This window comes from Pinus tabuliformis, chromosome 2_1 (assembly GCF_031772625.1).
Source record: "Pinus tabuliformis cultivar Carrire ecotype Pingquan chromosome 2_1, CPIR1, whole genome shotgun sequence".
In the NCBI taxonomy this organism is placed as follows: domain Eukaryota; kingdom Viridiplantae; phylum Streptophyta; class Pinopsida; order Pinales; family Pinaceae; genus Pinus; species Pinus tabuliformis.
In genome coordinates this window covers 107,738,547-107,747,413 of record NC_142299.1, presented here as the reverse complement: position 1 = coordinate 107,747,413, position 8,867 = coordinate 107,738,547, and positions in this window count along the sequence as shown.

Below are 8,867 nucleotides of genomic sequence, written 5' to 3'. Positions count from 1 at the left end.
CATTTCGCATCATAATGACCTACTCTTCCACAAGCAAAACATTTAAAAGGTAACTTACCTCTGAACCTTCCAGTACCTCGTTGAAGATTTCTGACAAAATTTGATTCTTCTTCTTCTTCTGGCACGTGACTTGATTCATAGTAGTCTCCTTTGCCTGAAGCCTTAAAAGCAGCTTCTCTCCTGTCTGATGGACCTCCTTTTCTCATTTCATAAGCAGTTAGAATTCCGTGTAGTTGAGACATAGTAAGAGTTCGTAGATTTTCCTTTTCTTCTATGGCAGACACTTTAGATTCAAACTTGGGGGACAATGATCTTAGAACTTTTTCAACCACAATAGCCTCTTTTATTTCTTCACCCAAGTTTTTCATGCAATTAACAATATCGTCTACTCGAAGGAAATAGTTAGCCACAATTTCATCATTATACATTCTGAGATTCTCATACTGAATCCTGAGGGTTTGAAGTTTAGCATGCTTTACCTGTTCATCTCCTTCGTAGCTCAAGACAATCTTGTCCCATATTTCTTTTGTGGATTTATATTGCATAACCTTCACGAATTTTGTTTGAGATAAGCATCCCAGCAGAGTATTGACTGCTTTAGCATTTGTTTCATACTTCTTCTTTTCGGCCGGATCTGTAGGAGTAGCTGAAGGAAAAGTGTAGCCTGTATCTATGATATCCCAAACTTCTGTACCAAGAGATTGAAGATAGGCAGTAACTCTTACCTTCCAATAATTGAAGTTTGTCCCATCAAAAATTGGTGGCCTGATTGATGCTTCCCTCTCGTAGTTGCTCATGATGAATGATCTTCCTTCAAGCGGTCAAGCTTCTCTGAAGGACCTGCTCTGATACCAATTGTTGGAAATAATACTGAGAGGGGGGGTGAATCAGTATTATCAAATTCTTTTCAATATATCTTCCTTATTTATATTCTTCAAATATTGATCATTACTTTGTATGTCAGTATCATAAAATAATGAGCATGAACAAGAAAAACAGATAGTCACACCAAAGAACACCAGATATAAGGTGGAAACCCAATGTGGGTGAAAACCACCTGCTGCAATATGTCTCTATCTTCTTTCAATTAGAAACTCCTTTTACAATGATTTTGAAATGGTGCAGTCCTTTACCAGTATGCAGGCTACAACCTGCAGAGAGCTACAACTCTCTCTCGTTTTCCAGTCTCTCCTGGAAGGGAGCTACAACCCCCTACTTCTTTTCTTTCAAGGATCACTTTTCATAAATTTTCAAACTGGATCCAAGAATATCAAATAATCATCAAGTACATGCAAATTACCCAAACTCCTTATATAATCAGCCAAGAATCCCCCAACTTCTCAGAATGCTGTAAACAGAAATATAGTACCAGAAATATAAACCCAGAACTCTGCAGCAAGAGATAAAAGATAACCAACAAATGTTTCAAGACAGATCTGCAGTTTTTCCTTATCTGGAATGCGTGACTCCACACCCCGCCTTCTATTTTCCTGTGTATCCACGCAGAGCTCCGTCTGCTTCGCTACGTATCCCCGCAACTCGCCTTTCACCTGACTGCGAACCTTTGCTGCGCCAACGCACCTGCTTATTCTATCGCGCCGCATACTTCTATGTATATCCGTAGCTTCTCCTTCTATCACGCCGCGTATCTTTGACCTTGCATTGCACTGCTTCTTCTGGCTCGCTGTGTACCTCCGCACAGTACCCTCTGTTATGCCACGTACCTTTACTGCATCTTCGCACTGCGCCTTCGATCGCGCTGCGATCCCACGCATTGTGTCTTTCTGTGGGCCGCGTACCACCGCAATGCACCTTTCACCGAGTTGCGATCCTCTGCACCTGAAACGTGAAATATCTGCGGACTTTTGATTTGAACCGAATTAACAAACCTCCGAAGAGCCACTGACAGTCAGATGCCCAGATCTGATCATGCGCCCGAGAGATCACACTTCATAGATTCACTTTTAACTTCACTTTTATATAGATCAAGCCTTTTAAACCGACATGCCAATATTTCAGATTTTAAGATATTCAATTTGCAAAGATGCCTTAGCCAAGTGATCTCCTTCCTTATTTATAGTCAAGCCCTTATTCACACCATGGGACAAAACCATCAATAACCAATACAAGAGATCAAACCGGGGCTAAATTAGATCCTATACCACGGGCCAAAACCATAGAATCAAGAACGGCGGGCTAAATACCACTGGCCAAACATAAGAAACCCCACGTGAGTGCACTTCTCTGCCTTGAAGTGAGTGAACTGGGGGTCCGCACCTTATGAACGGGTAACCTGCGGGTATGAACACACTTCCTGGTTGGCGTACCTACGGGTCCGCACCTTTTGAACCATTCACCTGCGTGCCTCTTAATTTCCAACATTTTGAGAGCCTGAACAGAGCATTGCCACTTGAGTGAGTTGTCATCAAGTACAACACCTGTAACATAGAGCCATACCAGAATCATAATGCCAACATCCTCCCATTCAATGAACTCAGATATTTTGGTGTTTAAGTCGCTAAACTTAGTTCTCTAGTTGATTGCCTTATTTGTCACCTCGTCGCTAGTAGTCAGATAGGGAGTAACGTGTGACATATTTTAGGATAAATACTCCTGTTGTTTCACAAGAAGGGAATATAATTCCAGTGTTCTGTGATAAACTCCTCAATAGTGGGAACATCCTTGTATCTTTCCATATTTTGTTGCATTTCTTGGAGTTGCATGTTTTTGGCTAATATATTGCCTTCCTGGCTTATTTTCAGGACCTCCATGTCTTGCTACAATTGTGCAAGCTTCTCAGACGCTTGCCTATTTATGCTTACATTCTCTACTTCGAGCTATTATTCGAGCTGTGCAATCCTCTCTTCTTTTTCCATTAACAAAGTAGAGACTTCAGTAGCTTTTTCCATAGTTTCTGATGTGTATGCTTCTATGAACTATGATAATCTAGTCAATTCTCAACAAGATTGAAAGGAATGTCCTTCCAAACAACGTCCATTAGATTTTTTCCAGGTGGGAATTTGGGTGTGTCTACCCTTCTCCTTTTTCTCTTCCTTCTTACTACAGCCTTGTGGACAGGGCTATACAACACATTAAGTGGAGGTATTTTAGTTACTTTCAAAACAATTTCTAATGTGGGAAGAGCAGGGATAATTTCAATATGTTGGGACATTGTCGCTTGTTCCTCCATAAGCTTGGACTATTCGCCGATAGACTTGGGCTCTCTATCCTTATGAACATGCAAAGGAGTTTTACATTCCATTGTTTCTTGGGTATTTGTTTCCTTGGGAGTTCCTTGCAATTCATGATTAAAATGATCCCACTCCTGCTCCAAACTACTGACTTGGACCTCTAAATTGATATCTATAGCTAGGGTGCTCATCACTTGTTTCTCAGTTGAATTCCTACTCGACTCAGCTATGTTATCTGCATCTTAGGGTTTCCCTGTGTCTGGTGTCTTCTCAGTGTTTACTATCAATAGTGACACTTAGTGTAGGCTTATCCTCGGGCTTTAATAGATGCACTGGAATCACTTGGAGCCTCTTGTTTCTGAATTCATGAAAGCTTTGAAAATATTCAGGTTTCAGATTCACCTTTTCCCATTTGAATGCTTGTTCGAAGGATACGGCCCACTGTAACAAGTCTTAAAAATCATTATCCTCATGGTTGTATGGCTTGATCTTTACTCTAGTAGTGACATTATATGCCAGTTTGTTTGGATCAAATTGCCTCTTAGGCAATGTATGAAGCCTGAGGGCTTCCATATGTGTTGACTGTTTAGTAGCATGAACAAAATTTGCTAAAGAAAAAGAACCACACTTGAAAGGGAAAGAGGGCCATAATGACTTCTTGCTGTCTTTGAGAACTTTAGTCAAGCCTTTTCCCACAGTCTAGTAGGCAATCTCTCTTGCTATTAATTTATCAAAAACATATAAAGGAAGGACATGTGGATCGACTATGCTACCAAAAACCATAATGTAGGTGAACCATTCTTCAATGAAATATTTTCCGACAGTAAACAAGTCTGTTGCGACTTCTTGGGAAAACCTGATGGCTTTCTTATTTAAAATTATTTGATGTAGGGGCAACACAACAACATGAAATATCTTATAGAAGTGAGGTATGTAATGCAATTCCCATATTTGTTTATTACTGAGATGGATTGGGTAGGGGTCCTGTAATGTCCATTTCCAACCCATGGTTGGAAATGCCGTGCAAAAATAGATAGCATCCATAATGTAGGCACTAAAGTAGAATGGAGGGAGGTTATCTGAAGAGGAGGCTTTCTTTTGTCGATATTCGGTAATGGTGGTGGCTAGGTTATCAGATAGGATGGAGAGCCAATTCATGATGTGGGAATTAACACAGGCATCAATCAGAGGAATCCATTCTATGGAAAACTTAGTATTATTGGGTAGCCCATATAATCTACATAACATAGATGTTGCATGGTTTTAGGGGATTTCCAAAGAGGCTATAACATACATACCCGATTTGTCATATTTGAATTTTTTGTCCAACACTCTCCAACCTAGAATCAACTTGAAGGAGTCTAGGTTCTTCTTTCCAAAGTTAGCCCAAATGTGTTGTCGTAGATATCATGAGGGTCAGGTATGTGGTACATTTTCTTCAAGTCCTCTACTCTTAACAACCCTATGAGCTCCATTCTTGAATTCTTGAATTGCCTATCTTCAATGATAAGGTTTTTGATCACCCACCTGATCATATCCATGTATGGGAGGATTTTAGCTCTTGCTCCTATCCAATCAAGGAAATAACAGGAAGCATCTTTGCATTGAAGTCTTGAAGGCCTTGTTGAGCCAGTTGTTTCTCTCATGATAGTGATTTTAGGACGTTCATCCTCAAGCATACTGTATATGACCTCCCAAGCTGTTGTGCTTTCGGCAATGTCGCAAACTGTATCAGTTAAAATAAGATCCATCTCTGTAAACTCAGTTTCAACAATGGTGTGCTTGCTCTGTTTTTGCATCACCTTTCTTAGTGACATGTCTTTTGTAGCTTGCCTAAAATAAACAAGATATATCAGCGCAGACGGTATCAGATAATTAAGACTGAAAGCTCTCTGAATTGACTTTGGATCATGAGAAAGGTTTAATGAGATACTCGATGTTAACTACCCATAATTTGGAAAATGATTATCCTTCCTCGGGCTGCTAAATATATATTAACCTATCAATTTTTTCATTTTTGTATTTAAAATGTAATTATTTCACACAGTTTACTACTCTTAATCACCCATTGAAATCTTTAAAGGGATACATTATAGTGCTACCAGATGCATCAAGTGAAATGTGATTTCAGATATCGCAATATCGCATTTCGCAAATTGCTAATGGACATTCTAATGGCATAGCTAAGTTTCTTGTGAAGTTTACGAAGTGCAAAATGTGATGCCGAAATGACAAGGTTATATTTATCAGGTTATTGCAGCAGGAGATTTAATCATAGATCGCAATTTTTTGAAGATGTTTTAAGATAGTCACGTGAAAAAGTGCGATTTGCAATTTGCGATGTGGATTTCATCCTTAGTTCATTTTGCAAGATTTTGCTAGGTATTTTTTTAGAGTTAGGTATTATTACCCTAAGCCTAAAAAATTAAAAAGGTCCCCATTTATAACTCTAACTTTAGCTATTGTTCTTTATAAATGTGGAGGTTGTTTCGTAGTACAACAATACCGTGCATAAGGCAGTCGTCCATCTCAACGATTGGTAGCAATGATGTGCTAGAAGAGCACATGTCTTGTCAAACATGCATACTGTTGTTGATTACATGAAAACATGGACGATGAGATATAAGGGAGCCCTATTACACTTGCCTAAGATGATGAAGCCCAGAGCGATCGAGTTGAAGGCACACATCGAGAGTCAGATTTGAAACTATCAAGATCTCCCGCAGCTCATCACTAGTCTACAGGCTTCTCATACATGAGTATTCAAGAGTATGGATGTTTTTGTGCGTGCATATGTAATCCCATCTATTGGGACACTCACCTAGGGGAAGATAAAGGCACAGGTCTGACTGGAGCTTGACTCGTACTTTGATGAGTTGATGCGAATAGCCACAAGCCCAAACTTGGTGATCAGTGCAGACACCATGCACAAGTATGTTGTTGGTCTGGCCACACTCAAGAAAATGATGCACATGCTATTAGACAAGTTGGACAGAGGAAACCGAGCAGTGCACCCAGATGTTATGGAGGCCAGATTTCATTTCTACAAAGATGTCACCTTAGAGTACACAGACATCATCACAAACTACTGAGATTGGCATCAGTTCGCTACTATAAATCACCATGAGGATGTCGAAGAGCTGGTCTTCCAATAATTGTCTGAGTCATAGTTATGCCTTGCATGACTTTCTCAATCCTATTTTGTCTCACATGGTTACATGTGCAGATTGTATCTAACGTCTTGTCAAGTGTAAGTTCAAGTGTCGATAGTTGGATGTAACAATCATAGAGTAGATGAAGAGTCATGAGGTTAGTTGAACTATCACAAAGGGGAATGTCAAGGGCCACCCCACCCTTTGCTAGATATAGTCCCTCATAACTCATTGTAGAGGCTTTTGGTCAGCCAAGCTTCCGATAGGACTATCTTACAAAGAGCTTGGATAGTATTGTAAAGAGCCTTGGCTTCTCCAAGGCGCAGAGCTAGTATATCTCTTTGGAGGAGTAGGAGGTAGTGACTATAACGTTTCGCTGTCGGAACTAGTGGTTGGACATGGATGTATTGTATGACCAGAACTTACACTTCTTAATATAACAAAGTCAACACATTTCATGCATATGTCGTATTATATTTCAACTATCTTGTTTACTCTAAATGATATATGTATCTATTTGCTTAGGCATGCATGTGTAGCTATTTTCTATATATGTATGTATGAATCTTACTCAAATGTGTTGTTGGTTTCACCATCACTTTAGATTTCTAGCTTACTTGCATTCCATGTTGTGATGCATCTTTTCTTGTGTGTTCCCTTCTTAACTACGCGATTTCACAGGTTTCCAAGGGGTATACTCACATCACCCTTCGTGTGTTAGAACTGTTGATACACCTTCCTTGACTTACTGGATATGTCACACCCTTGCTAGCAACAGGGACATCTTACTTGCCTCTCTGCGAAATCACGAACAAGATGATACCATATGACCCACTGATGGGACTCCTACACCAAATGGTCTGAGGTCTAATTAGGACTTCTTATCAGGGAGATCCCCTAACATGTTCACAGGTCCAGCAACGTTAACACAAAGCATGGAGTGACCCTAGACTTACCCAATGACTCTTCAACTTATTTAAAAAAACACATTACATTACACAGTGATTCTTCACATTCCACTAGTGACACCTTGAATTCCACTTACAACATATTTACAAATAATATAAATTTTGCACATGTACCCATGTGAGACAAAATAGGCTAAAGACATCCCAACAAGACAAAAAACTATGACTCTATAGTTTGGGGAAAGACCAATTTGAAAACCTCCACTCAATGCTACTTGGTCACGTACTGATGCCAAGCTTGATACTGTGCAATGATGTCCACTAACTACTTGATGGTGTCTTCTTCATAGTGTACTCTTGCCTCCATAGCATCCAAGTATATGGTCTTGGAATCCATGTCCCTCTCATCCTAAAGAATGTGTAGCATCGTGTAAACCATGACAGGACCACCACTGTGCTTCTGCAAGTTTGGTGCACTCATCTCCAAGTCATCCCTAGTGGACTCTCACCTTAGCAACTCCATGTACCTGTTGATCTCCAACCGTACTTGGTTCTTGTTCTTAGCTTTGGTGAGGGAACCTACATCTGCTTACTCTCTCCCTCAGTTTCTCACTATTCCATGTCCTCCACTTATATTGGTGTTGTTTTCTCTGTCATTGCGCCTTGCCTTTCTTCTTCTTCCTGTTTCTACTTCTTTTCATGTTCCTTCCTTCTCAGCTCTTGTTCTTCCTTCAGCTCTTGTTCTGCTTGCTGCGTTCTCAACTTTGCTACCTGCAACCTCTGCTCTTCTCTCTTCCTCTGCTCTATTGTCTGTGTCCTCTTATTCCTCTTGATTATGTTGTCAAAGCTTCTTCCATGAATATTGAATGCGCTTTCGCTCTACAATTTTGTTCTCCCTTTATCATGCCAACAATTTCCTCTTTCCCTGATCTTGTATTGGATTGATGCCTTCTGCCACTACTTCCATGTTAATGTCGATTCCTTTTTCCACACACAGTTGGGCATCTGCATATATTGGCAAGTAAACTGGCGCTTGCTCAACTTCTTCCCATGTACTTCTTTCAGTGGTCGCTCTTGAAGCAACTCTTTTTGGTGCCATCCTAGAATGACTACTGGAGAGAAGTGTTTCACAAGTGTGGTACCTATGTGATAGAACAGACACTCATGGCAAGCAAATCTTAGCTCTTAAAAATCTAACTTCACAGCATGATCAATCAACAAACAGGGCATCTAGTGAGAGTAATTGCATAATTTTGACTGACAGGGGTAATTGACTGACTGTGGGAACCGCGCAATACACATTCCCATAAGTCAATGTGGAAGATTGATGACTGGAACTATGTAATGTGTTGGAATAAGGAATTGTTGAGAGGGGGGGCTGAATCAGTAATTCAAGAAACTATTAATTTTCTTTTCTTACTATGCTTATAGTTCCTTGTTATGTTCTTCCACATGTGAGAGAATTCATTTATGAAACAATGAATCAATACGCTTTTAGACAGACATACTCAAATAACAATCTGATGAGAAACACACATTTGACATAATGTTTTCACGTGGAAACCCAGAGGGAAAAAAACACCAATTTTTTATTTGTTTTATGATTTAAATTAAGC